At 47.2% G+C, this 23,203-nt stretch overlaps 1 protein-coding gene across 13 annotated transcripts in view; it reads right to left on the reverse strand.

Moving 5' to 3' along the window:
• RUSC2 (RUN and SH3 domain containing 2) overlaps positions 1-23,203 on the reverse strand; it is a 65,073-nt gene that overhangs the window by 31,591 nt on the left and 10,279 nt on the right. For 7 of the 13 annotated variants that reach the window (XM_082075086.1, XM_082075085.1, XM_082075082.1 and 4 more), the window contains one exon: positions 8,923-9,028. The exons of 2 other annotated variants lie outside the window; for them this stretch is intronic. The gene's annotated coding sequence lies outside the window, so the exon portion shown is untranslated. Of the gene's footprint in view, positions 1-132; positions 246-8,922; positions 9,029-10,853; positions 11,224-22,621; positions 23,012-23,203 lie in introns of those variants that run through there. 4 more of the 13 variants (XM_082075080.1, XM_082075081.1, XM_082075083.1 and 1 more) reach the window with 4 other exon arrangements.

Below are 23,203 nucleotides of genomic sequence, written 5' to 3' on the forward strand. Positions count from 1 at the left end.
ATCCGTCATTTTGAACATATGGGCATTTAATTTTGCTGTTTGTCCTTGGGCTAGGGTGGGGAAAGTACCATATTTTCTACCACATTTGCCACCCTTCTGAGCCGTCCCAAGGTTTTCATTCTGCTCACATACAAGAGTATTCTCAGATCCTTGGTCTGGTCAGCAGCCTCTCTCCAAGTGTCCTCCTGACGTGTGGGTGTGTTTCCATGTTTGCATGGCCAGTGGCAAAGCAGAACTCAGAGGATCTGGATGAAACCACAGCATCAATTTACGTAACAGAATATTTTCCATGCAACAGAACTAACAAAAGGCAAGCCAGAACCTTAATAAAATACTTATGAAGCAGACCAGGCACTCCTAATGATTACAAATACTTTTCTTCTGAGAGGAGAAACTTATCCTTTTCAGGGGCTGGCACCCCAAACCAAACTCAGCTTGTAGCTATTTGGGACAGTTTATTTTAGGATATTGCTCCACAAGACAGCTCATGTGCTAATTAGGTTTGGAATGACTGGGCTCAACAGAGCATTAAGGGTCTAACTAACTAAATCTGATAACCCTGGATTAACCAAGGTCTTCTGCTAAGGAAAGTCTTGCCGGGCTGCAGAGGATGCATAGAGCTATTCAGCAGGAGAAAAAAAGGAGGGCAAATGGGGATGATCCTTGGCTCTGTACTGGAAGAGCAGGTCAGAGTCCCAGCAAGACTACTGGACGGATGACCATTCTGCTTCTAATCACTTCAAGAGTGTTCAAGAAACTGAAGAGACACCTTAAGACTGTAGGCTCCCAGATCTCCCTAGCTAGGACATGCTCACATTTGGATACCTCCTTTCTTGAAGCTGTTACATCCTTTCTGTGCCAGATTGTCTCCGAAAAGAAGAAGTACCTGCAACAGGTGGTGAGGAAGACTTTCTCTCTCCTAAGCCCTTGCACTGAGATGTGCCTCAGCTCAACCAGGAGGTTTCAAAACTCCACAACTTCTAAACTTGTACAATAAATGCACTGGGTAGTCCTATTCACACAAATGCCAAGCCTTTTGGGAATATTGCTGGGGTTTGAAGCTTGACAGAAAGCTTCCTGGACTAATTAATCACAGTATGTGAAAGTTATTCCTATTATCAGTTTCAAATAATACTCCTTAATCTTCTGGAATACTTCCATGTTACAAGCAGGGCAGAACATAAATCATTATCGTCTTTCTCCAGACTGTTCACTATTTTACATCGTGAGCCCTACAGTTTCCCCTTTAACACAATTCTCACTTCTTCAGTTGCTCCTCTTATGAGAGTTTTCCAGGGCTTTCTGCAGTTTTCTGGGCAGTTTCTCAATTTTCTCCAACTCTGCAGTCATGCTTCTGAGCTGGGGTGACTCTTTGCACACAGTTTCCCAATGAACACTGGGATGTTCTCTGCTTTCTTTATCAACATTAGGAGACTCCGTACCATAATTTTCTATTCCTTTTCTTATGTACCCTAACATTCTTACGTAGATGTTCACCCAGTAAAGTTCCTTATGACCAAAGTGACATCCAGGTGCTTTTTTTGCAGTTTAATTACATCAGTTTAATGAGTTTGGATCCATTTAATCAGTTTAATGATTTGGAAACAAATGAACTGTACTTTTGTGATTCTCCTGTGTTACACACATTTATAGAACATAGCATCAAAAGCTCAAGCTTTGCACCAAAACTAGCCTACTAGAAACCAGGCTTTTTTCTTATGTATCTGTTATCTGAGGAGTTTCTTTCTGCTAGATGTAGAGTGTGGCTTTCGGGGGTTTTCTCCCTCAAGTTGCACAAACTCTTGTCATAGGCCTGTGGGGAGAGGTTTTGCACGTTCCCATGGAAATTCTCATTGTGGTTTCCCAAGAGATATGGAGGGCATCTACGTCTGACTAAGGTCTGGGCTGACGGGTATTTTCCCTGGTGAATTTGCCTCGTTAAATCAATGAGGTCTGGTGTCTTGCCTCCATGAAAGAAGATTCCCCCTCTGTTTTGATAGGCAGGCCAAGAGATTGTTGTGGTTTTTCTTTTCAGCCTCAGCTAATGCCAAGAGGAAAGCAGACAACAAGGCAGTAGACCAAAATACTTGCTGTTGAACATGCTCTGGTACAGAGGGGAATCACCTTTCAGTGCCTCCAGGACACATACAAATGCTTTGCTTCAGACTGGGGTGTTTCTCCACCATGCTGTACCAAATCACATCAGCAGCACAAAGCCTGGGAGAGGTCAGGGTTACAGAGGAGATGACATTCTTTGGGGTCTCTATAGCTTGTACAAAGTCACCAGCAGAAGCACAGAGAACAGAAACCCCAATGGGTCAACAGCTGCCATCAGTGTCTCAACAAGATATGGTCAAACACAACCTGAATGACGTGTGACTGGAGGGGTGTCACCTTTGCGCATTAACCACTCTCATGCCATTGCTTGTCAGAGCTGGGACAGAGCTGTTTCTGGCAGTTCCTCCTCTCCTCCTCTGTTACTGTGCCGTGAACTGCCTAGCCCTGCTGTACTAGGGTCTACAGACCACCAGGGATGTCTGAGCTCCCCCTCTGCTCCATGCTGCCTCATCTTTCCTCTAACCCAGTCCTCCCTCCAAAACAGCCAATATTAAGAGGAAACAGGGAAGGGAAGCACAGGGGTACGAAAATGCTGTCAGACTTGTAAGTCATCACCACCTTCAGAGTGCTTTATAAATATCATAAGTGTCTGCAGAAATGAAAATGAGGCATAGGTCATGGAGCTGAAAGCAGGAGGTGACATCAGGGTAAGGAAGATTATCTCCTCAATGACCATTTCAAGTACTATGACCTGCAGCTGGAGATAAATCCCAGCAGTAGGTTAAATTAGGTGGCATTGAGTGTAGATGAGAGAAAACAGCTTGTTGCTGATAGAGAACGGCTGATGCTCGCTGAAATCCACTTGTTCTTCTGAAGGATAAAGCTACAATAACTGCTCATGATAAGCCACATCCAGGTAAGAAATCCCTTAGAAGTGGCCACAACTACTCACATACTAACAAGTGGTGAATGAGAGGTCAATCATAGTAAGCCAAACCCCAGGGCAGATGTGCCACTTCAGGTATCAACCATTAGAACAAACTAGGCAAAGCCAGGGAAGATGTACCACGTGGCCCAACAATATATTGGGATCAGAGATATCAATAACTCCTACTAGATCTTCTCACGTATGGATCTATGACTCTATCACCTGAGTTAGTGGGAAAGGGTCAGACTGCAGAGAAAAATGCCATGAAAGCAGGCTCTGGAACTAGCCTTACTACTAAGAGTAGTAAATTGCACTGGCACAATGGTCCAGATGGGTCATCCTCCCTGCTGAGAAGGACATCTATGAGGACAGCTATGCTATCCGAGCTACACAGGAGACACATGACACATGCACACATCCCTGCTCTTCACCATGTGAACCTCAGAGAGGGACCAAAAGAAGGTGGCCTGGTAGACAATTTAGGTGAATTTGGCCTACTAGGCAAAAGGAGGCTGAGTATGCCTGCAGTTGCTCCTGCAGCAACAGAGGTAGAGCAAAACAGAGAAGAGCCTGCCCACTGAAAGTATTTAGGTCAGACTTTTCCAGAAGCAATGGCAGCTGGTGCCAGTTTACAAAGAATAAGGTGCAGTACTGGAGTAAAAACAAACAGATGAGATGAGTCTATGTAGGAAGGACTCCTTGCTCCCTTAAAGGGTAACACACGAACAGTCCGTTCCCAGAGGGTTAGAAGAAGCTGAGATGATGTAGTTGGTGCAGAACCAGGTCTGTGTTAGCCAACACTCAGGAGAACAAATTTTCCCCAGGGTTGGCTGCATCACAGTTAAGCAACGCATCAGCTCAAACCTCACATCATGACTTGAGTTCTTGTGAAAAACTTATTTTCTTGCGAGTGTATGTATGGTTTTTGTTCTGGCACCGATATGCAGGAAAGTTCCTGAGTGTTTGTCAGAGCCACAGATGCTCAGGTAAGACTCCACATCGGGGAACCAGAGGTAAGTCAGACTCTCCCAGTACGGTACCCACCCATGGTCCATGTGTCCCACCCTTTCCCAAGAACAGAGCACCGTCTAGCCTGAGGTGACAGTAGGTCCCAGGGAAGTTAATTAGGTGAAAATCTGTTGTGTATTTGCCAAGGTCTCTTTTTTTTTTTTTTTTTTTTTCCCTATAACTCCCAGAGGAGAAAATCCCCTCTTCCTAGAAGGAACTCCTAGCTCCCACCACCCTCAGATACCTGTACCATTGGCCCAAAAAGCACAACAATTACACTTGGTCTCTGCTTCTGGAAAGCAACTTGTGCTGGAGCAGAGAGAGGTATTTTGGTGGTAGTGCCAGTTTCCCATCACTTGGCACAATGTCAGTACAAAGCGCTGCTGCCATCACTCAAATATTTATTATTTATCACTCAAAGGTTTTGCCAACCCCACTCCCTCAGCACTGCACAAAGACCAACACACTGTCTCTCTCCCAGTAGCTCAAACTCAAAGGGTGAGCCTGAGCCAGGAGCTGCTGTTAACAATGCTATGGCCACTCACCTACATTACAGCTCTGCCTCCTGCCTCCCTCCCAATTACAAGAGTTAAAAACTGCAGTGTTTTTTGTCTGTTGTTGTTATTGTTGTTGTTGTTGGGGGGGGGGAGGGTTTGTTTTATTGTTCTGTTTTATTGTTGGTAGTGTGTTTTGTTTTGTTTTGTGGGTTTTTTTTCATATCTGCTGATATAACCACCATCAGCCTATTCCAATAAGGAATATTTGGATGAGTCGGATGGGCAAAAAAAACCCCATTGTCTACATGACCCTGAGGCTGCAACACAACGGCAGTGGGAAGAGGAAGGGTTTGTGGACATGCCTGCTCTTGCGCTCATCTTAACAGTTATGTCCCTGCTTTGACCCACTTCTTTTTGAATATGAACATTAAAATACTTTTCATCAAGAGAGAAAACTGGAGCAGAATCAGGGACTAGAGCCATTTTGACAGCCCGTTTCTTCCTCTTTGGACAGTAACCAACTTCCAGAGGAGTGCTAGGGCATGCAGGGAACCTGCTCAGCAAATCCCTACTTAGGCTAGATCATTGCTATCGGTTTCACCTCCTGCCAGCCAAGCTCCCTCAAGCCTTATCGTGCAGCCCTCCACATAGCTCTAGAACGGGGCAAACTTCTGACCCTTTTGTCCTTACAGTCTGGGCTGCCAGAAGCACTTTATCCACATTGGGACACCTTCACGAAGCAGTACAGGCAGCAGCCGAGCTTTCCCACCACCAGCTGGATTTCAATGGCTTCCACAAACACAGGGACAAAAATCTTCTCATCCAGTACTGTCCTGCTGCAATTCCACAGCTGATGAGGAGGCACCTCCACCTCTGGTCTTCTGTGTCTCACCCATCTGCAGAGATCTCCACATCTCTCACTTTTTGTTTGCCTATCTTGGCTTTAACCATTGCTCAGGTCCATCACAACCTTGCCTACTGAAGGGAGTTATTGCCCAGCATCTACAATATAGAAGTGGCTTTGGACAGAATATCTCAAGCTGACCCAGTTTATATTAAACAGAAGGGTAGAAAGCAAACAGCTTTGTAATGAAACCTTTTAAATTTTTAAAGATCAGGTCTCTGGCGCGTCAGGGAAAACAGTTATAGCGCCAGCAAGAACAAAGAGCTTGGAGAAGTACTGCAGAAGAGACTTTGAATGTATATCACAGATTAAAAAAAAAAAAAAAAATCTGGAATCACGAAGCAAAGTGAGGAAATTAGAAGAGCAGGGCTCCTAATCAACCTGGGTGAATGACCACACCAAGAAGGATACTACAGGTAAGCAAAACAGCATCTTTGGTGCTGTTTTGGCAAGAAAAATAATACTGAAGCTGCAGCAACCTCAGGTTAGACAATACAGATGGAAGAAGGTGCAAAAGAAGAAATGAGCTTTTGAAGTGGAAACAAATTCAAGAAAATAAATGCACTCAAGTCAGAGGCACAAGATAGTTTTGATCCCAGAACAATAAAAGAATAGTTGCATGATCGCAGGTGGCAACAGGGCTTTTGATGAAAATACCCATCAGGAAAGAGAGGAAGAAGGGGAAGCTGAGTGTTGGCAAATAATAAAACTGTACCTTTTCTGAAAGAGGAAGGAAAGTGACCCACATTAGATCTATTGACCTGACATTAATTCTATACAAGGCTTTTAGAAAGCATTGGAAAAGAATAAGAAGACTGGGAAATAAATGAAAAATGGGGTAAAACAGAACATGGAGGTGCTAAAGGTGGATTACTGTCTGGCTATCAGGAATAATACCACAGTGAGATCTTGCCTTACCAGGAGCATCAGACTGGAAGAAAATTAAGATCACTGGGACAGATAACTCATTTTTCTTTTGCCATCACAGCCTCAGACAGCTGACAGGTGGTAATGGAGCTGTGGGCAGGCCATTCCTGAGTCCACAGCACGTTCTCCTCAGCCACCTGCACTTTCTGCAATGCAGGTCCAGATCCCTGAGATCCAGAGATCCAGCTGCACTTTATCTCCAGCATCCTGCATCGATGCAGTGAGGAAGACACACAGCAGCAATTCCGCCTCTTTCCCATGAATCATTTCAGCCAGCTCCAGCCACCAGAAGCTTTTGCACGTCTTTTAAGCATCTCAAGGCAGAGATTATCTGTGCACTCTCACTGTTTAACAGATGCTCTTGTAAGAGTGGCACCTGCTAGTTAGGCACAGCCTGCATGTCCTGGGGAGTGTTCCTATCCCACATGGAAAAGAAGGATGCATGCCTGTCTTTTTTATTCCTTTAGGTAAGCATTGTGCACACAAACCACACACAATTTTTCTTTCACACCCCGATGCCAGTATGTGTATCCTGTATAGATATGTCCTGTTGTGTGTCCTCTCCTCCAGCCCACAATGCACCTACAAACACACACGTGCTCTTTGTTACCTCCCTCCAAGCTCCCCTGGGAGCCTGTTCTGCAGCAGCACCACAAACACACCCTGGTACACAGCATCAGGAGCATCTCCTGCTCCCATCAGGCTGAATGGGACAGACCTGGAGACACAGAAAGGGTTCCCAGGTCTCAGGGCAAAACAGGGAAGAGAAGGAGCTGCAATTCAGGAAACGCTACGGTGCCTCCAGAACATTGTCACAGAGCTGTGAGCAGAACGCACCCTGCACTGAGGGGGTTTTGCTGGAAGCCCTCTCCTTCCCACCTGGCACCCTGCACTGAAACGCTGGCTTTATCTGTCTTCTTCAGCAGGTGTAAAGGCCACAGAGGCTTGCCACTCCATGGGGAGGGAGATGGAGCAACCGACTGAGAACCTGCAGCAGCAAAATGGTTCCTTCAGAAAACTGCTGCAGAAAAGCTGTGCTGAGGACCACTCCCACTTCCACAGACCCCTTGGGGCTGCATCCAGCACTGACTGTCTGGTGCAACACAGTGAGAGGCTGGAGAATCACCGTACAAATGGCACATTCACATTCTCTGACAATGATATCCCTGCATTTCCCCCCCTTTGCCCTCTACTGCTGGTCTCTGACCCACAGCCCCCTGTTTCTCCAGCTCTACAATGTCCCTCACACCTGCCTCTTCTGCTCTGAGGTTCCTTTACAGTTCTGCCAAATATTTACCATTTTCTTTACATTTTTCCTACAATGCTGTTGCTCCTGACAGGCCTAAAACTGCTTTATTGAAGTTATTCTTGGGTCACTGGCAAAAAGCAGAAAGCTTTTGTGCATAGCTTAGACCTGCCAAGCTCACTCTTTAGCAACACTGGCATACAAGGCTGTAGGTGCCTGGACATAAAAAAGCAGATCTCCACTTCCCCCACACACCACACACCTCTACAAAATCTCGTTTTTTTTACACCTTCCCCTTATTGTTCTTGCTGGCTGCCATCCTGAATATCGCCCCTCTGACATCTATATCCCTATCTCACATACACCCTTGTCTTTGTTCAAGCCCTTCTCCCTTTGCGTTTGCAGAGGCAGTCTGATGGAAGGATTTATGCAGAGGGTGGAGGAGGGAAGAAGAAGGAAGGCAGGGAGGGAAAAGAGGGATTTGGCTATAACAAGACCATGTAATCAAGCTCTAGTAACTGGTACCCAGCCTGGACTCCTCATTTCAGTAATTAAAAGCAGTAATTCTTCCGTTCCTAGATAACCTTTCTCATCTGATCCACGGAAACAGGCAGGGAGAAAGCATCCATTTACACAGCCAGCACAGACACACCCTGGGCAACACAAAGGACTCCAGCGCGCCCAGAGCCCATGTATCTCTTAGCAGAAAAGCAGGGTTTTACCTGCCACAATATTTTATCCTAACGCCTTTTGAGCAATTCCTTAACCAGTATTCAGGAAAAAAAGGAAAAAAAAAAAAACCAAACAACATAACAAAACAAACAAAAAAATCCAAAAGCCACACTGACAGCACACTGCCTTTCCCCTGTCTGCGTCCTTTGTTTCCGTCTTTTCATGGAAGCACTGTCTGTCAAAACAGCTTTTGAGCTGCACAGCAGCATCACCGCCAGGGATGCGCAGAGAGCATGGTAGCTGGCAGGACCAAAACAATCTGTGTGGGCTCGGCTGTCATGGCAGGCACAATGGAGAGCTGTAAGGTCGCATTGTCGGGGCGAAGCACGGCTCGCCCCTGCACAACCAGCCCCGGACATGACAACTGCTATTTCATAGCGACAATGGACAAACACGCATTCTGCACAGCCACACCAGCCTCCTCACTTGATTACTTCCATTATAATCACGGCAGCTCCAAAGCAACGCAGCCTCTGTAGAGACAAAGCAACCCTAAAATCTTTAAGCTTCATCAGCTAGCTGGCAACCTCTACAAAAGCAAACTGGCCACTTTGCAGGACAACAAACGGCTTGAAAACCATCATTATGACTAACGCCCACCCCGATCATCTCTCCATCTCACCTTTCCACAGATCCTCCGCTCCCTGTCTCCTCTCACTGAACACGCTCTGCTCCGGCAATGCTGAGTGCTGGCATCCCAGCAGGCTCCGTGCTCTCTCACCAGGATGCTGTGGGAAACACAGAGTCCATTTTTTAATATTTTATTTTTTTTTTTTCACAGCTGCATCCCTGGCAATGCAGAGGGTCTGCGCAATTACATCTCCAATGCTCCTGCTGCTGCTGCTGTGACGTTGCTGTATGTGAAGGAACAAGCATGCCCAGAGCACCGCCGCTCCAGCTCGCAATCAGTCCCTGCGGGACCTCAGACAAGGCAGGAGATGGGAGGGAGAGCAGAAGGAGAGGAGGGGAAATAAATCGAGCTGGAAGATGGAGGACTGATTCTGACAGAAACTGGGAAACGGGGAAGGTAGCATAAGGAGAAAAAAGAAGACTAAAGCTTATGCCATAAAATAGAGCTGCAGCATCCTATTCTGTGGTGAGCCTGGGCTTCAGGTGCTGTGCGGTTGCAAGCTGCCTGATCTCTTGGATTTGCAAAGGAAAGCAGAAGGAACTGGAGTGGTGTGTTCCTACTGTTGATAATGGCAGCCAGACCCCTTGGAGATAAAATGCTAGTCTCCAAAGCTACACACAGGAGGAGGAGGAGGATGGGAGGACTTATTATTGAGAGGTCAGGACGACTACGAGAAGCTTCCTGAAGCTTCTTTAACATTTCTGTAGTGCCTTGTCCTAAAGAGCTTCACCAACAGTACCCCTAAAATGCAGCCACCCCAGAGCAAAAAGCAATCACCAGCACTTCCCCTGGTGCCAAACACGCCTGCCAGGGACAGGATAGCTGAAGTCCCTGCTGTCACAGAGAATCTCAAGTCAAGATCCCAGCAACTACTAACTACAGCTTGTGATTAAAGTGCTGCCCGTAACCTGGGCTAAAACCCAGCATCTCTGCAAAGCAATCCTGGCAGATCTTCCTTCCTGAAACAAGATATGACTGCCTGTGAAAGCCAAAGGTCTCTTGCTATCCTGGGGCCATGTTAAACAATTTTTACATCACCCCCTTTCACCAGGGGCAGCTGCATCCTGCTCCATAGGCAAGTTGGTACAGTTCCTGGTAGGGCACAGGTAGTTTCCCCAAAGGACACATGTGGCTACTTTTGGTTTTCTACCATAATGTGGGCATGGCCACACACCCCAGAAACTCAGCTGTGCTCAAGGCTGTGCCAGGGGAGATGGTTCTAGTGCTGGAGCAGCTGCCCTGAGACAACCATCTTTGAGGGACCACTCAATGTTATTGCACTTTGCCATCTATCCCAGCTCCTACAGTCACCACCTTCTGCTGAACTAAGCAGAGCCCAGAAAACAGAGCATCCACATTGGAAAAAACAACATCTACAAGCCCAAACCAAACCCCATCTCCTAAACTGATAGTTCATGGGAAGCAGGTAAGTCAGAGAAGAGGTAAAAATGTCACACAGACACCCCGTTCAAAGAAACTAAGAACCTTCACATGCCTGAGTATTTTTTGCTCAATGCCATGATGCACCCAAAGCAGCAACCAAACAAAACAAATACAACAGTCCAGACTTCTACAACACTTTGTAGAAGCTTATGCCTCTGGAAAGGCCAACATAAAAAGCTATGCCAGAAAAATGTCAGACTCATTACTGGAAGCAGCTGCCAATTGTCTCAGATCCCAGACCACTTGAAACCTTTAAAAATCTCACTTCAGGTAACATTCAGATCCGATTTCTGACTGAGAACCCAGTGGCTGGTGGGTGGCTCCCACCAAGGGCTCCAGAGGCAGGAGTCCAGGACCAGCCCCAGTGCAGAGAGGCCCTTCCAGTGAGAAAGGAGACAGAGCCTTGGTCTGGCTGTGGGATGTGCAGCCCGTTTGCAATGCACTGGAGCCCACATCGCATACACAGCTCTGCTACTCACCTCCAAAACGCTGGGAATGATGCCTCAGTCCGTCCCAAAGTTCAGGTTCCCCCAGGTCCTTCCCAAGAGGCCAGTGCATCTGCCCCATCTGTGGTACCCGATGCTCCCCAGCCCACTGCTTGCCTTTCCTTGGAGGCTCAGGACCCACACCACCAGCTGGTCACCTTCAGGCAGCAGGGACAAGCCCCAGGGAGGACACAGGAGAGAGGGATGTACCTCCACGGCTGGCTATTACAGCAAGCAGAAAGCTAGTTCTGCTGGGCTCTGCTCCACTCGAGCTGCAGCAAATGAGACTATTTACTGCACTCCTATTAGTGTGCAGCCCCCGGACCCCTGTACGGCCAGTCCCATTGTATTGTCAGCGTTAATTAAGGCAGGCTTACGCAGACGTGTCCAGCCCCTTCGGCTGGGACAGTCGGAGAGCAGCAGCGAGGACGGAGACAGAGAGTCTCAGCTGTGGAGCTCTGTGCAGAACAAGGAGCGTTTGTTGCCCAGGAGACTCGTTCCCACAGCAGAGAGGAGAATGGAAACTATTTCGGTGCCCTCCCCAGTCCTCCACCAGCATTGCCAATTCTGACGCCAGGAGGTATAAATGCCGGCAGGCTGGGTGCTTGCCCGCATCCCTGTCCCTGCCCCAGGACACTGGCATTAACCAATTCACTGACAGCAATGCCTGACACACACACCAGAGCAGATGGAGTCAGGGGACTGTTTTGTTAAAAATCAGACAGAGCAATGCAGCAGACAATGGGCTTCCTGAGAAACACTCCTTTTTACTTATCTGTTCCCAACATAAACACTTGTATCCTCCTCCCCAAAACATTTTCAGCATGTTTCCCCCTCTCAGAGCTCATGTGGCCTTGCACCTCTGCAGCAAGCACCCCGTTGCCGCATCTCCCCCCAGGATCTGCAACAGCGGCAGAAATTGACGGGCTGTCCCAAAGCCTCATAGGCAGTAAGCAATTACAGACGCTAATGAGGAAGAAGAAAGATCTTTCTTGGGGACTGTCTTCTAGGAGATGACTTCTCTTTGATCACAGAGATGAGTCAGTGCGGGAAGGGGAGCGTGGCTGACTCCAGAGTCTCATGCAGGGAGGGGAGCAGAGATACTGCAGGCTGGTGACGGCGCTGCTTAGAGAAGCGAGGTGAGGGAGACGGAAGTGCCAGCACATGCCCATCCCTACAGCAACAGGGGTCCTCATCCTGCTTGGCCTGGTGAGGTAGGGATATGTGTTTCCCACACACCCCAGATCTTGAGACGCAGCTTGGCAGAAGAAAATTACTTATCAAGCAACATTGATCTCATTATTCACAGGCATCCTGGGTGTCAGGCAGGGTTTTTGCCATCTTGCCTCCTTCCCCCTTGCTCCAAGGGTGTGGCAACTCACTAAACAACAGGTTCTCCCACCCATTAAGGTGGGCATCCCATTCCCAGTGCTAGGCTGCAGCAGAGCTCACCACTTTGGGGGAGCTTCATGTGCTGCATTCACACTGGACATGAGCTGTGTGCACACCTGGAGCACCTCCTGACAACAACCAGGACACAAATAGATCATCTTGGTGGTAAAAAGTCCAGCGCATTTCTGCCTTGGCCTCAGGCTCCTTCCTTAACATACCATGTAGAAATTGGCTGCTAAAGTCAGCACGCCCCCACATACAAGAAGGAAGAAACCTTTACACTTTTACTGCCATCGTACAGCAAAATTATCCACCAGCAGCCCAAGCTTCCCACCTATTTGCTGCAAATCTGCTCCAGTGAGCTGTGAACTGGAAACATCTCATCCTCAGAGCCCTGCTGGCTGCCTGGGCTGTAGCTCTGACACCAAGCACCGGGCAGGAACAGGTCTTTAATCATCCCTCCCGTCAGACATGGTGCACAACCTGCCCACCCTGGCAATAGCCAAACAGCCCCAGGGCTGCCACCTCTCAGCTGCAGCTCACGGGTATAACCCAGCACAGGGAACTGCCTTCCGCCTTCTCCTGAAGGATGGATATTTTGATTTAGCTGTCATTAGCTTCAGTGTGTCCTTGCCTCTCTGGAAAACAGAAAGTGGTATGAGCAACAGAAAGCTCATTGCCATGGTGCACAATCCATGCCTTGCTATCTGTGGGTGAAACAGCAAGAACATGCCGAGGCTACAGCTTCTACATCATCATGACCCTGTTTGTAGCATGGTCACAGGGAGGAAGTGACATCACTGCTCTTTCCCACATGTTCTATGGTCTGTGGTCCACGGAGCACTCAGGAGTAGGGTGGGAGCAGCTCAGTGCCTTTCCATCTTGCTCACTCGTTGCTCATGGCAGAAATCTGAATCCCCAAGACATGACCACCTCATCCATCACCACTGAGACCATTTCAGCAATGCCAGAGAGAGACATGTTGGTCAGTGCTGATCTAAGAGCGTGGTCCTGCTCAACTGGAGCAAGGGGGAACAGAACACAGAGGAAAAGGAAAGCAGGAGATGCTTAAAACTTTATAAAAATCCTTAGAAAGGAGAAACAAAATAATTCCCCATCCCTGCAAGCCCTACCCCTCAAGGTTAAACACCCTCTCTCTCTCAGACACACAGAGATCAATACAGGCTGATCATTACCAATATGTGCTTGACAACTGTTCTATTCGGTAGTAACAAATATGGGAGCTTTCAAATGAGGGGTCAAAAATCCAAGCAGATTGATAAAAGCAGATCTCAGCATAGTGGCAATGCCTGCCTTCAGTCCTCACATTTCCCCAGGGGGTCACTAGCCCACCCTCACAGAGCCTGCCTTCCGAGAGGATCTGAGGACACGGGCTCTGTGGGGTTATGGCAGTCACAGACACGTTCACAACAGCGGGATTCACCAGCCCCCTGCGATGATGCCGACCCAGCAAGCCCTCCCCATTGCCCAGAATAGCAGACTGATTTCCTCAGGGCTAGTGACCCAAGACAGGAGTCATATCTCCAAATAAAAAAATGGCTTTAAAAGAGAAAGTTGTTGCTGTTTTTTTCCCCAAAATTGGACTTTTTGTGTTGTTTGTTAACTTTCTTCTAGCAGAATTAATTCCCCAAATGCATTCCTCTGATGTTTAAGAACATTCTCAGAATTTCCAGCTTATCTTTATCCATGCACAGCTCACCCCTATTCACTCGTGTTCCAAAAATGAGCTTTAACGTCAGCATTTATCCGGTCTGTGTTTAAAGTTATATCATCTGAGTTCTTTAATCACTTCACATTAGGTAGTCTCTCCATTTCTTTGATCATACCCATATCCCTTCTCTGGACCTGACCCAGTTTGCATACAGCCTTCAGAAAGTGACTGGAAATGTACACAGTCTTCCAAGAAAGATGTGCCTTAATGCGCTCAAACTTCCCCATCTCTTCTACAAATATTTTGTCCAATGTGTCACATTGGATGACACTTATCTTTTTCATGGCTGCATCAGAGTAGATCCCCCCGGTTATCTTGCACATCACTGATAGACCTTCGGTTTTCCCCCATCTCTCCCACTTTCTCCAATGAGTGTCTCTCAGCTGAAGCTAAACTTTTTGCTGATTTCTCATGCACACAACCACAACATTTTGAACTAACCAATTCCCGTTTGTGTTATTCTTTAAGGACTTCCAAGCTCTTCCTGCTGAATAACCCCAAAGTGCCTCTGATGCTGCTTCCTGCTTTTGTGTCTTCAGGAAACACTGCTACTGAAATCTGACTTTCAAATGCTCAGAGCATTATTTGATGTATTGAATAGCCTTCATTTTGAGGCTACTCTCTACTAACAATTTCCCTTCGGACCAGTAGTTTCTCTTTTAACATTCCTGTTATCTTCTTCTAGTTTGTTTACTGCTTCTTAGTTCTCAAAGTGTATTATGGATGGAAGAAATCCACATGGATTCAAGGGGAGGCAGGACAAGCACTTGAGAGATCCATTTCAGCTTACTAAACAGATAAAATACAATAGACTTAGCAAATCCTCTGGAAAAAAAAAATAGACTATGATACCTGCTTAGGCTATGATACCTGCTTAGGCTATGTACCTGCTTGCCCTGCTCCCTGTCCTCCCTAGCTGGCCACCTGCAACCACTTTTGGAAAAATCATTCTGGGCAAGGTGGTTCCTTCATTTCAGTCACTATCTTGATTTCCACTTTCTTGTATCAGGGCTGGGCTCGGCTCCACATAATTCTACAGTATGGAAATGTCTACAGGAAAACCAAGCCCAGCAGACAACCAGCCATCTGCATCCAGTCCCTTCCAGCCCAGGATTCCAGTATGTTCATACTGTTTTTCTAGGAAAGTCCTGCTATCAACATTTTACATGCAGGACACTGGGACAAGAAGAAGATGTGAATCACTTGGAAGGTTATTGGAAAGGGAAAACCGACCCTACAACCCCAGTGCCCATCTTTTAGCCCTAGTAATTAGTGCTGCGCAAGCAAGAGCAGGAAGAAATAGCTGAATACTTTTAGGCAGAGGGAAATCAGGACAGAAACAACAGAGCAGCTCCTGAATCATGCCTCAAGTCTCAGCTTCAATCTGATAAATAAAGCTCATAAAGTTTCACAGAAAACCTTGAATTAAAGCCAAGCCCGGACATAACTGATCTAGCCTGAGACTTCGGTGTGTCTGAAGCAGGAGGTCAGCAATAGCAACCCTGCTTCTTCAAGCACTCATTTTAACATTGATGGTACACTGAGTGGGAATACAAACTCTTTGATCTATTAAAGCCTTGGCAAAAGGAGCAGAAAGGGTATTATTACAATAATAATAATAGTAATAATAATAGTAATAATAATAATAGTAATAGTAATAGTAATAATAATAATAATAATAATAATAATATGCCTTCTAATCTGGCAATGAATTGTTCCAAGCAGCCCATGCTAACAATGAGTATTAAGCTGTTACTGGGTTCAGTCCTATTAAAATTAGATTTCAACATTTTTTCAATGTTGTCTCTACAGCACAATTTACCGAAACTGTTAGTTTCACCATAACCTAATAGTTCCCCATTGCCATGAGAAAAGCCCTTAAGTTGCCACATCACATGCCATGTTAGAGCTGGTGAATTTGGCAGCCGCAGTTCTGCTGTATTCACCCAGTTGTTTTCTGACCTCAGATAAAAATTTCATACTTCCAACTAAGCAGCTGAAAAGCTGCAGGGCTGAGCTGAATCCGCAGCCCTGAGATACTAAATACAACCACAGACCGCTGTGTACACAGCACGCACTGCTCAGGGAAGGTGACTGCTTATGGTTCCCGTGATGTACACCAAAGTGACATTTCCTTCCCGCTCCAGGGGCATTGCCCGGCTGACTCAAAGCGAGGGTGACTGCGCTGCAAACAAGCCTCTGCTCACAGAAACTGCAGTGACAGGGATGCAGCAAGGAAGGGGCAGCAGAGAAGAAAAACATCGTTGTCACACACGCAAGAGGCCACATCCAAGAATGGAAAAACCTCCTGCCCTCCTGCTTCAGTACTGAGTCATAAATATTCCAGTTTTCCACGGCAACGGCAAGTATGAAAACTGCTCTGGATTTCATGCAGAAAACCCACACTCTCCTCCCTCTGCGCATGCTGAAGTGCTTCTCTGCCATTGCTGCTCAGGGCAACAGCAAAAGTCACGCAGTGAGAACGGTCAGCTCACCACAAAGCGCGTCCCCTGCAGATCTCCCTGTTCTCAGGGAGCACACCAGCTGATTTATCAGACACGGGTGATATTAATTAGGGCTGTTTATACAGATTGGTTTTTTTTTCCTAAGTTTCTCCATTTACTACCCAAACTGGACACCTAGCACTGTTCTGCAGTGTTACCTGCTCTAGCTGTTCTTTCTAGTGGCAAATAAAGGAATGTCTAGACAGCTTGTGCTTCTGCAAAGCACTCTGTGATTAAAAGAGGCTATGAAGGTACACTCAAAAACCACCAACATCTATGCTACGACACAAAATTGGCAGGCATGGGACTCCAATGGCACCCAAGAGACTGCCTGTGCACTGGCATCCCAATAGGCACCTAGAAAAGCTGCGAAGAGGAGAGGGAACAGGACAGTAAAGGGAAAACCACTCAAAACTTCTGCTAAAAAGCCTCTGTAATCCAGGCTTGTAACAAAATCCTGGAGATCCCATCCGCCAGTTGTGCATTTAACCTGCTGGGTCTCAAATGGAGTAATTGTTTTTCACTCTTCATCTGTATAATCTACAGTACTGATACTGTTAGCTCAAGGGATAAGGTCTGTACACAAACAGCAAAGGAACATAAATTATAATCATACCATGACACCTCAGATGTCACAGAAGGTACATCCCCACCCATAATCATCATGCGTGACCTGCTCATTCAGAAGGGACCTGTGGTTACTGTAGATCACAGGCTGAACTTGAGTAATAATGGCATCTTACTTTGAAGCAGGCAAAAAGTATGTAGAGCTGTATGAATAGGCATGTCATATGCAAGATGTGGAGTAATCCTTCCTCTCTGCCCAGCCCTGGCACAGCCTCATGGACATGTCCTACATGGACAAACTGGTAAGAGCTCAAAGAGAGCAAGGTAAAACAGAAAAGAGTAAACTGCAAAGCAAGTGGGCTAGTTCTCTGCAGAAAAGCAGTGGGTACGTGAAGGCAATTCTGAAACACATAAAAGGCTGCTGCCAAGAGCAAGGGAATAAGCTGTTCTCCACATTTGTGACAACCGGAATAGGCTCCCTGAGGGGCAGCCAGGGAAGCTCAGGTTAGACAGAAGGTATAACAGATAAAACTAGCCATTCGTTACTCCACCACAGCAGTCAGGAGAGAAGATTGGTTTTCTTAATATTTTGCCTTATGTAGAGGCATGCATTCCAGTTAGTTTTCACATGCCCTTAGCCTCAGAAATTATAAATACTTTCTTTTTCTGAATTTGCCACTGAAGAAATGCATATCTTGGTGTCTTGACCAACCAAGTGTGAGATCTGGAGGTACTGATTAAGGGAAGGGACTGAGCTGCTATGACACAGGATGGAGCAGATAATGCCCCAGTCACTGTGAGCTTCCAGAGAGATATGAAATGAAGAAACACAAGGAATGGCATGGCCCGACTTCAGTATGCCTGGATAAGGCAGATGTAATTATATGGCTTCTGGAGGTCTTGTTCTTGCATTATTTCTGCTTGACTCAGAGGAGCAGGAAGCCTCTAATGCGAGATTAAAAGCCTCGAGCAGCTTATTCTGTGAGGCAGAATACTTAGAGAAACAGAAACACATTCCTGGAAAGACACAGCAAACCTAAAGGTACAGCCTTAGAGTAGAAGAGCATCCCATGCCAGCTGATCTGGTAGCTAATACACTTACTTGGCTGTTAACAACATACTCCAGTTTTGTTTTGCTTTGTTTCGCTTTTCCTAAATGGAATATGCTTACCACCTGCTTTCAGCCAGTAGATTCATCCTCCTTTCATCCACCACTGTGAAGAGATTTTTTCTCATTAATTCGGTCTTGTTGAAGATGATCACAGAATTGTAGAATAGTTTGGGTTGGAAATGACCTTCAAAGCTCATCTAGTCCAACCCCCCTGCCATAAGCGGGGACATCTTCACCCAGATCAGGTTGCTCAGAGCCCCATCCAGCCTGGCCTTGAATGTCTCCAGGGATGGGACATTCACCACCGCTCTGGGTGACTTGTGTCAGTGTTTTACCACCCCCATGGTGAAAAATCCTTCCTCATTTCTAACCTGAATCTCCCCTCCTTTAGTTTAAAACCAACACGCCTTGTCCTATCACAACAGGCCCACAGCTAAGGACTCTTCTAATGTTCTCTCTGGTTATTATTGTCCTCTTCCCATCTAATAGAGTAGGCTGTCCTGGATCATCAGTCAGCTTTACTGAACATCTCCATGTCAGGTTAGCCCATGATTAAACAACCTTTTGGTCATATGTGCTTATCAGCGTATGCTTAATTGGCACAGAGTCTCATCTGCAACATCAACTGCTGTGCAGCCACTTGTGCAAGGTCTACCTCCTCCAAAAGACATGTTCTACCATAGGCAGCCGTCTCGTACACAGGCAGGCACACGGAGTCAGAAACAGGAAGCAAGTATCTGTCAACTGCATGCAACAGTTTTGCTCAAGTTGGAGAAAGACCCACAGCAACGGAAATGCTATAGGGATAAAGGGGATCCATGTGTTGGAGGAAATCCTGCCGTGTTCTTTAAAATAGAAAACCAAAGCTGGTAGAGGTGAAGCTCAGAGTGCCCATGACCTGGCACCAGCAAGGAGGCAGCCACAAAGGCAAAGCGGGTCACAGGAGCTGCCTGAAAACCACGTCAAGCTTAGACTGTGTTGGACAGACTACAACAGCGCTCAGCCGCATGTGAAGCAGATGGAAGAGCTGGGGTGCACTGCTCTGCAGGGTTCCCCATGGAGATGTCTCAGCACTTGGGGAGCTACTGGAAACTGTGGTGTGGGTCTCTGGCACTGCACAGAAGACTATGGAGAAACATCCAGCAAAGAGGTGCTTAAGAAGAATATCCAGAAACATCCAGCAAAGACGTGCTTAAGAATATCCAGAAATATCCAGCAAAGAGGTGCTTTAAGACGACAAACAAAGTCATGTGTCCCCATGCACGCCAGACACATTCCAGTCAGGGGAACAAGAGCATGCCAGGGTGGAAAGAGCCCTGAAAGAGACCTCAGGAGCTCTGTAATGTAGGATGATACACAGAACCTTGGCTCAGTCCTAATTAGCAGCAACAACAATGACTCAGAGACCTCCTTTTTTGGCTGGACATGGGAGAGGAACAGGAGGAGCAAGCAGGAAGCCCCTCATTGACTGATTGCCCAGAGCATGTTCCTGGAAAAACAGAAACATGCTTTTCATCTCCATGATGTATTTCCATCTCCGGACAATTCCAAAGTCTGTGCTTTCAATACACACTTAAGAAAGCACTCCATCCTGTGCACAAACCCAGCATGTGCCTCTCAACACACAGCTAGGAAAAGAGAAGATCAGCTAAATGGTGAGATGGAGAGGAGGGCTAGCGAGGGCCGAGCATGTGAGGTACAACAGTCCAAGCCAGAAGATGAGCAGCTGCTCTGCTCTCATTCTCAGTGCAAGGGCCTGGAGAAAACTCTGTACTGACAGGACCTGCTCTCCATCCCTGGGAACATCTGCTGGAATTAGTAATCCCCTATCAGAGGAGGTGAAGCATAGTGAGCCAAACAGTGCTTGTGACCTTTTTAGCAATTTTCGCACGCCTGCTGCTTTCACAGAAACTTTCTGTATCAGTTTAAAATAAATCCAGCCCTTCTGAAATAAGTACTCAGAGATTGCAGAAGCATCTGGCCCTTCCTCTACAAAGTCAGAAACTAGCACAGATGTATCTGGGGATGCAAATGTGCAGGCCACGAGCTATAGAAGGGGATCAATGCTGTAGTTCTAAACCCTAGCATCTGAAAACACATGGTGTCGCCTGTCCATGACACTGCTGCCTTCAGCTCAGAGCAAACTGCTAAACCCAAGCACCGCCCCAAAGCTTGCAGACAGAAGACATCTTGGCTCATTACATCTTCTGTGAGCAAGGCTCCATGTGTTAAGCCTTATAACAGCAATGGGGACTGCACTTCTACAGGGGGTCACTTCTCCTACATCCCATATTAGACCAGGCAAGAATGGACACACATCATCTATCTGTAAGAGGGAGCATCTCTGTCTTCACATGGGGCATCTTTGAGCATGAGATCCCCAAGAAGCATCTCTGTGAGCTCTGAGCTATACACAGTGAACATCAGGACTCAGTGGGGTCTGCTGCTTTTCAGTGGGGTCTTCTGTTTTCCAGCCCAGAGCAGGGGATGATGCTGCAGCAGCATGAGAGCAGCTGAATCACATAGGACTTGAACAACAACAGGCAAAACCCAGCCTGAGGGAAACAAACTGCAGCTTCCAGTTCCTCGGCGGGATGGTGCACCCTGGGGTGGTGGCACAGCCCAAGAGCACGGCTCCCCAGCAGCCTCTGCAGTGTGGTCTGGTTTTCAGCTATAGGCACTGACCATGTCATGAAAAGGGCAGAATTTTGGAATTACTTCTGTGTTTATATGGATGGCAAGAAAGTCCAGAGCTGTAGCTGTTAATTCAATATACAGATTTAATATGCCTTCCACAATTAAACTGATCTCCAGCTACCAGTCCTCAGGCTAAACCTAATGCAGGGCCAGAACTGACCACTGCTACAGCCCAAGAATTTTTAGGGAAGCAGCTAGCATTGGTTGCTGGTAGGGATATGGCAGCAATCTAGATTAAAGCTCAGGTTAACCCCTCCTGGAATTTCCTGTACCTCTCATTAGACCTAGTGATAATACCTAGAACACACAGGGAAAGCTCAGTAGCAAATAGCCTAATTAGAAGTGAAAGTCTCACATCCTCTCAGTGAACAGCACATCTGCTGAAGCTGACGGTTGGTGTCCTCTGTGGTCAGAAGAGGAAAATATGGGGGGGCCTGCCAGACCCCCTCCTGCTGCTCCCTCCCAAGGGTCCAAGGCTGCTCTCTATGGAAGATTCCCAACACTTCAGCTGAAACAATGCCAGCATTTTGGGCAGGGCTCGGTGTTATTTTTAACACTTGTTCACATAACTCTTTGGATGAATCCTGGGAAGAGCTTGTCACCAAAATAGTATACTGTGGGCACTATTTATACACCCCCTGGCAGCACAGTAGGATGTGCTAAGGAGGGAAAGCTAAAGGACCCCCTTTCCTCCTCACAGCTTAGCAGCTAGGGATATAGGAGCGCCTTAAAACATGGTTTGTTGTTTGGGCTAGCCCTCAGATGTAAACCATCATCACCTGCAGAAGGCTTGATATCCTTTTCTGTTCTATTTAAGAGACTCTTGTCCACATGGGAGGGAAGCCCAAGCACAGCAAGCTTGGGGAAGGTAGATGGCTGTGTGCACAGGGGCAGGCGAACCCCAGCTGCTGGGGACTAAAAAGGGAACAGGTGTGCCTAAGCACCAGCTGGGTGAGAACAAAATGCTGCTGCCCTCCTATTTTATCTATCCTTGGCTACTGCAGGGAAATCCAGCAGGGGTAGGGTTCCTCGGGCATCACCTTTTTTCCCTTTACAGCCCCAATAAAGGCGTGCAGTGGTGGGGGAACATGAAGCACTAAATGCTAGTGAGGTTCGCTGGAAAGAAGGCACCCAACTAACAAGACTGACTGTCCTTCATCCCTAGGGACAACAGCAGCCTCAGGCCTTTCCATATCAAGCCAGCTTGCCTAAGAGACTGAAGAAAAAAAAAAAATACCCTTTTGAGACTACCCAGGGAAAGGAGGCTCTTCCTTCTGTTAAGTATTCTGGGGTAAAAATAACTTCTCTAAAGCCATTTCCGTGCCTATTGAACTTCCTTGATTTTTGTCTTCCCGTGAGTTTCCTCTCCCTCCCCCTTTCTCCCAAGACACATTCAGACTACTCTCTCTCCTTCCATGTCACCCGGAGAAGCAGGTGACATGCCCTGCAGAACATGCATAGGATGCTGCACCAGAACAGAGAAGACAGACAGGCTCTGGAGCACCAGCCCACCATCCTGGGGTAGAAAGAGAACCACAGTTTGATTTTCAAGGGTGTAGGTAAAAATAAAATGGATACATGCATTTTCTTTCCATGTAATAGAGGCTACTGCCTGAGCAGAATACTGATTATTCATCAGAGCTACAGAACAATGCAAAATAAAACCGCATACACACTACTAATTGAAGCATGCTCTCAGACAGGGGCAGGACTGGCCACATTGCTTTTAGCAGAAGAAATGGAAGGGATCAGCTCCTACCTTGCCAGATAAAATCTCCCCCAGGTCGTAGGCTCAGATTGCTGCAGCTGGAAGCTGGGTGCAGCAGTAACAGCATGAGAGCAGCATGAAGGATATAGCAAGCAGAGCTGGTGATAATCCAAAGCAAAACCAGCTTGTCGCCGTGTCGGCTCAGGGATCAGCGAGCCATGCTGCGGGAAGTCTCTGCAGGCGGCTGCCCCGCTGCTGCAGGATGGAGGGCGAGAGGCAACATGACAAGGCACTTCTTCCAGATGGGAGCTGGCTCAGGGATTCTTCCTGCCTCTCCTTGGGCACAGCGGTGCCAGGGTGCTGGGCTCAGTCACAGAGCATGTGGGCAGGAGTCAAAAGCGAGGGCTGCGGGCTGCTGGCGATGCAAGGGCCAGATTGCTAATGAAAGCCCCAGTGTAAATACAGATGCACTCTGGAGAGGACTATGGCAGAAATGCAGCTCGTGTTACAGAGAGCCATTTACAGCAAGCTCAGAAAGAAGCGTGCGTGATGGGGCTGTGCAGGCTGATTCCTGCACAGGCAGGGGCTGGCAGGGCAGCTGCCTGTGAGGGAAAGCCATGGGGTGAAGTGACC

The sequence above is a fragment of the Streptopelia decaocto genome (assembly GCF_964273445.1).
Source record: "Streptopelia decaocto genome assembly, chromosome: Z".
In the NCBI taxonomy this organism is placed as follows: domain Eukaryota; kingdom Metazoa; phylum Chordata; class Aves; order Columbiformes; family Columbidae; genus Streptopelia; species Streptopelia decaocto.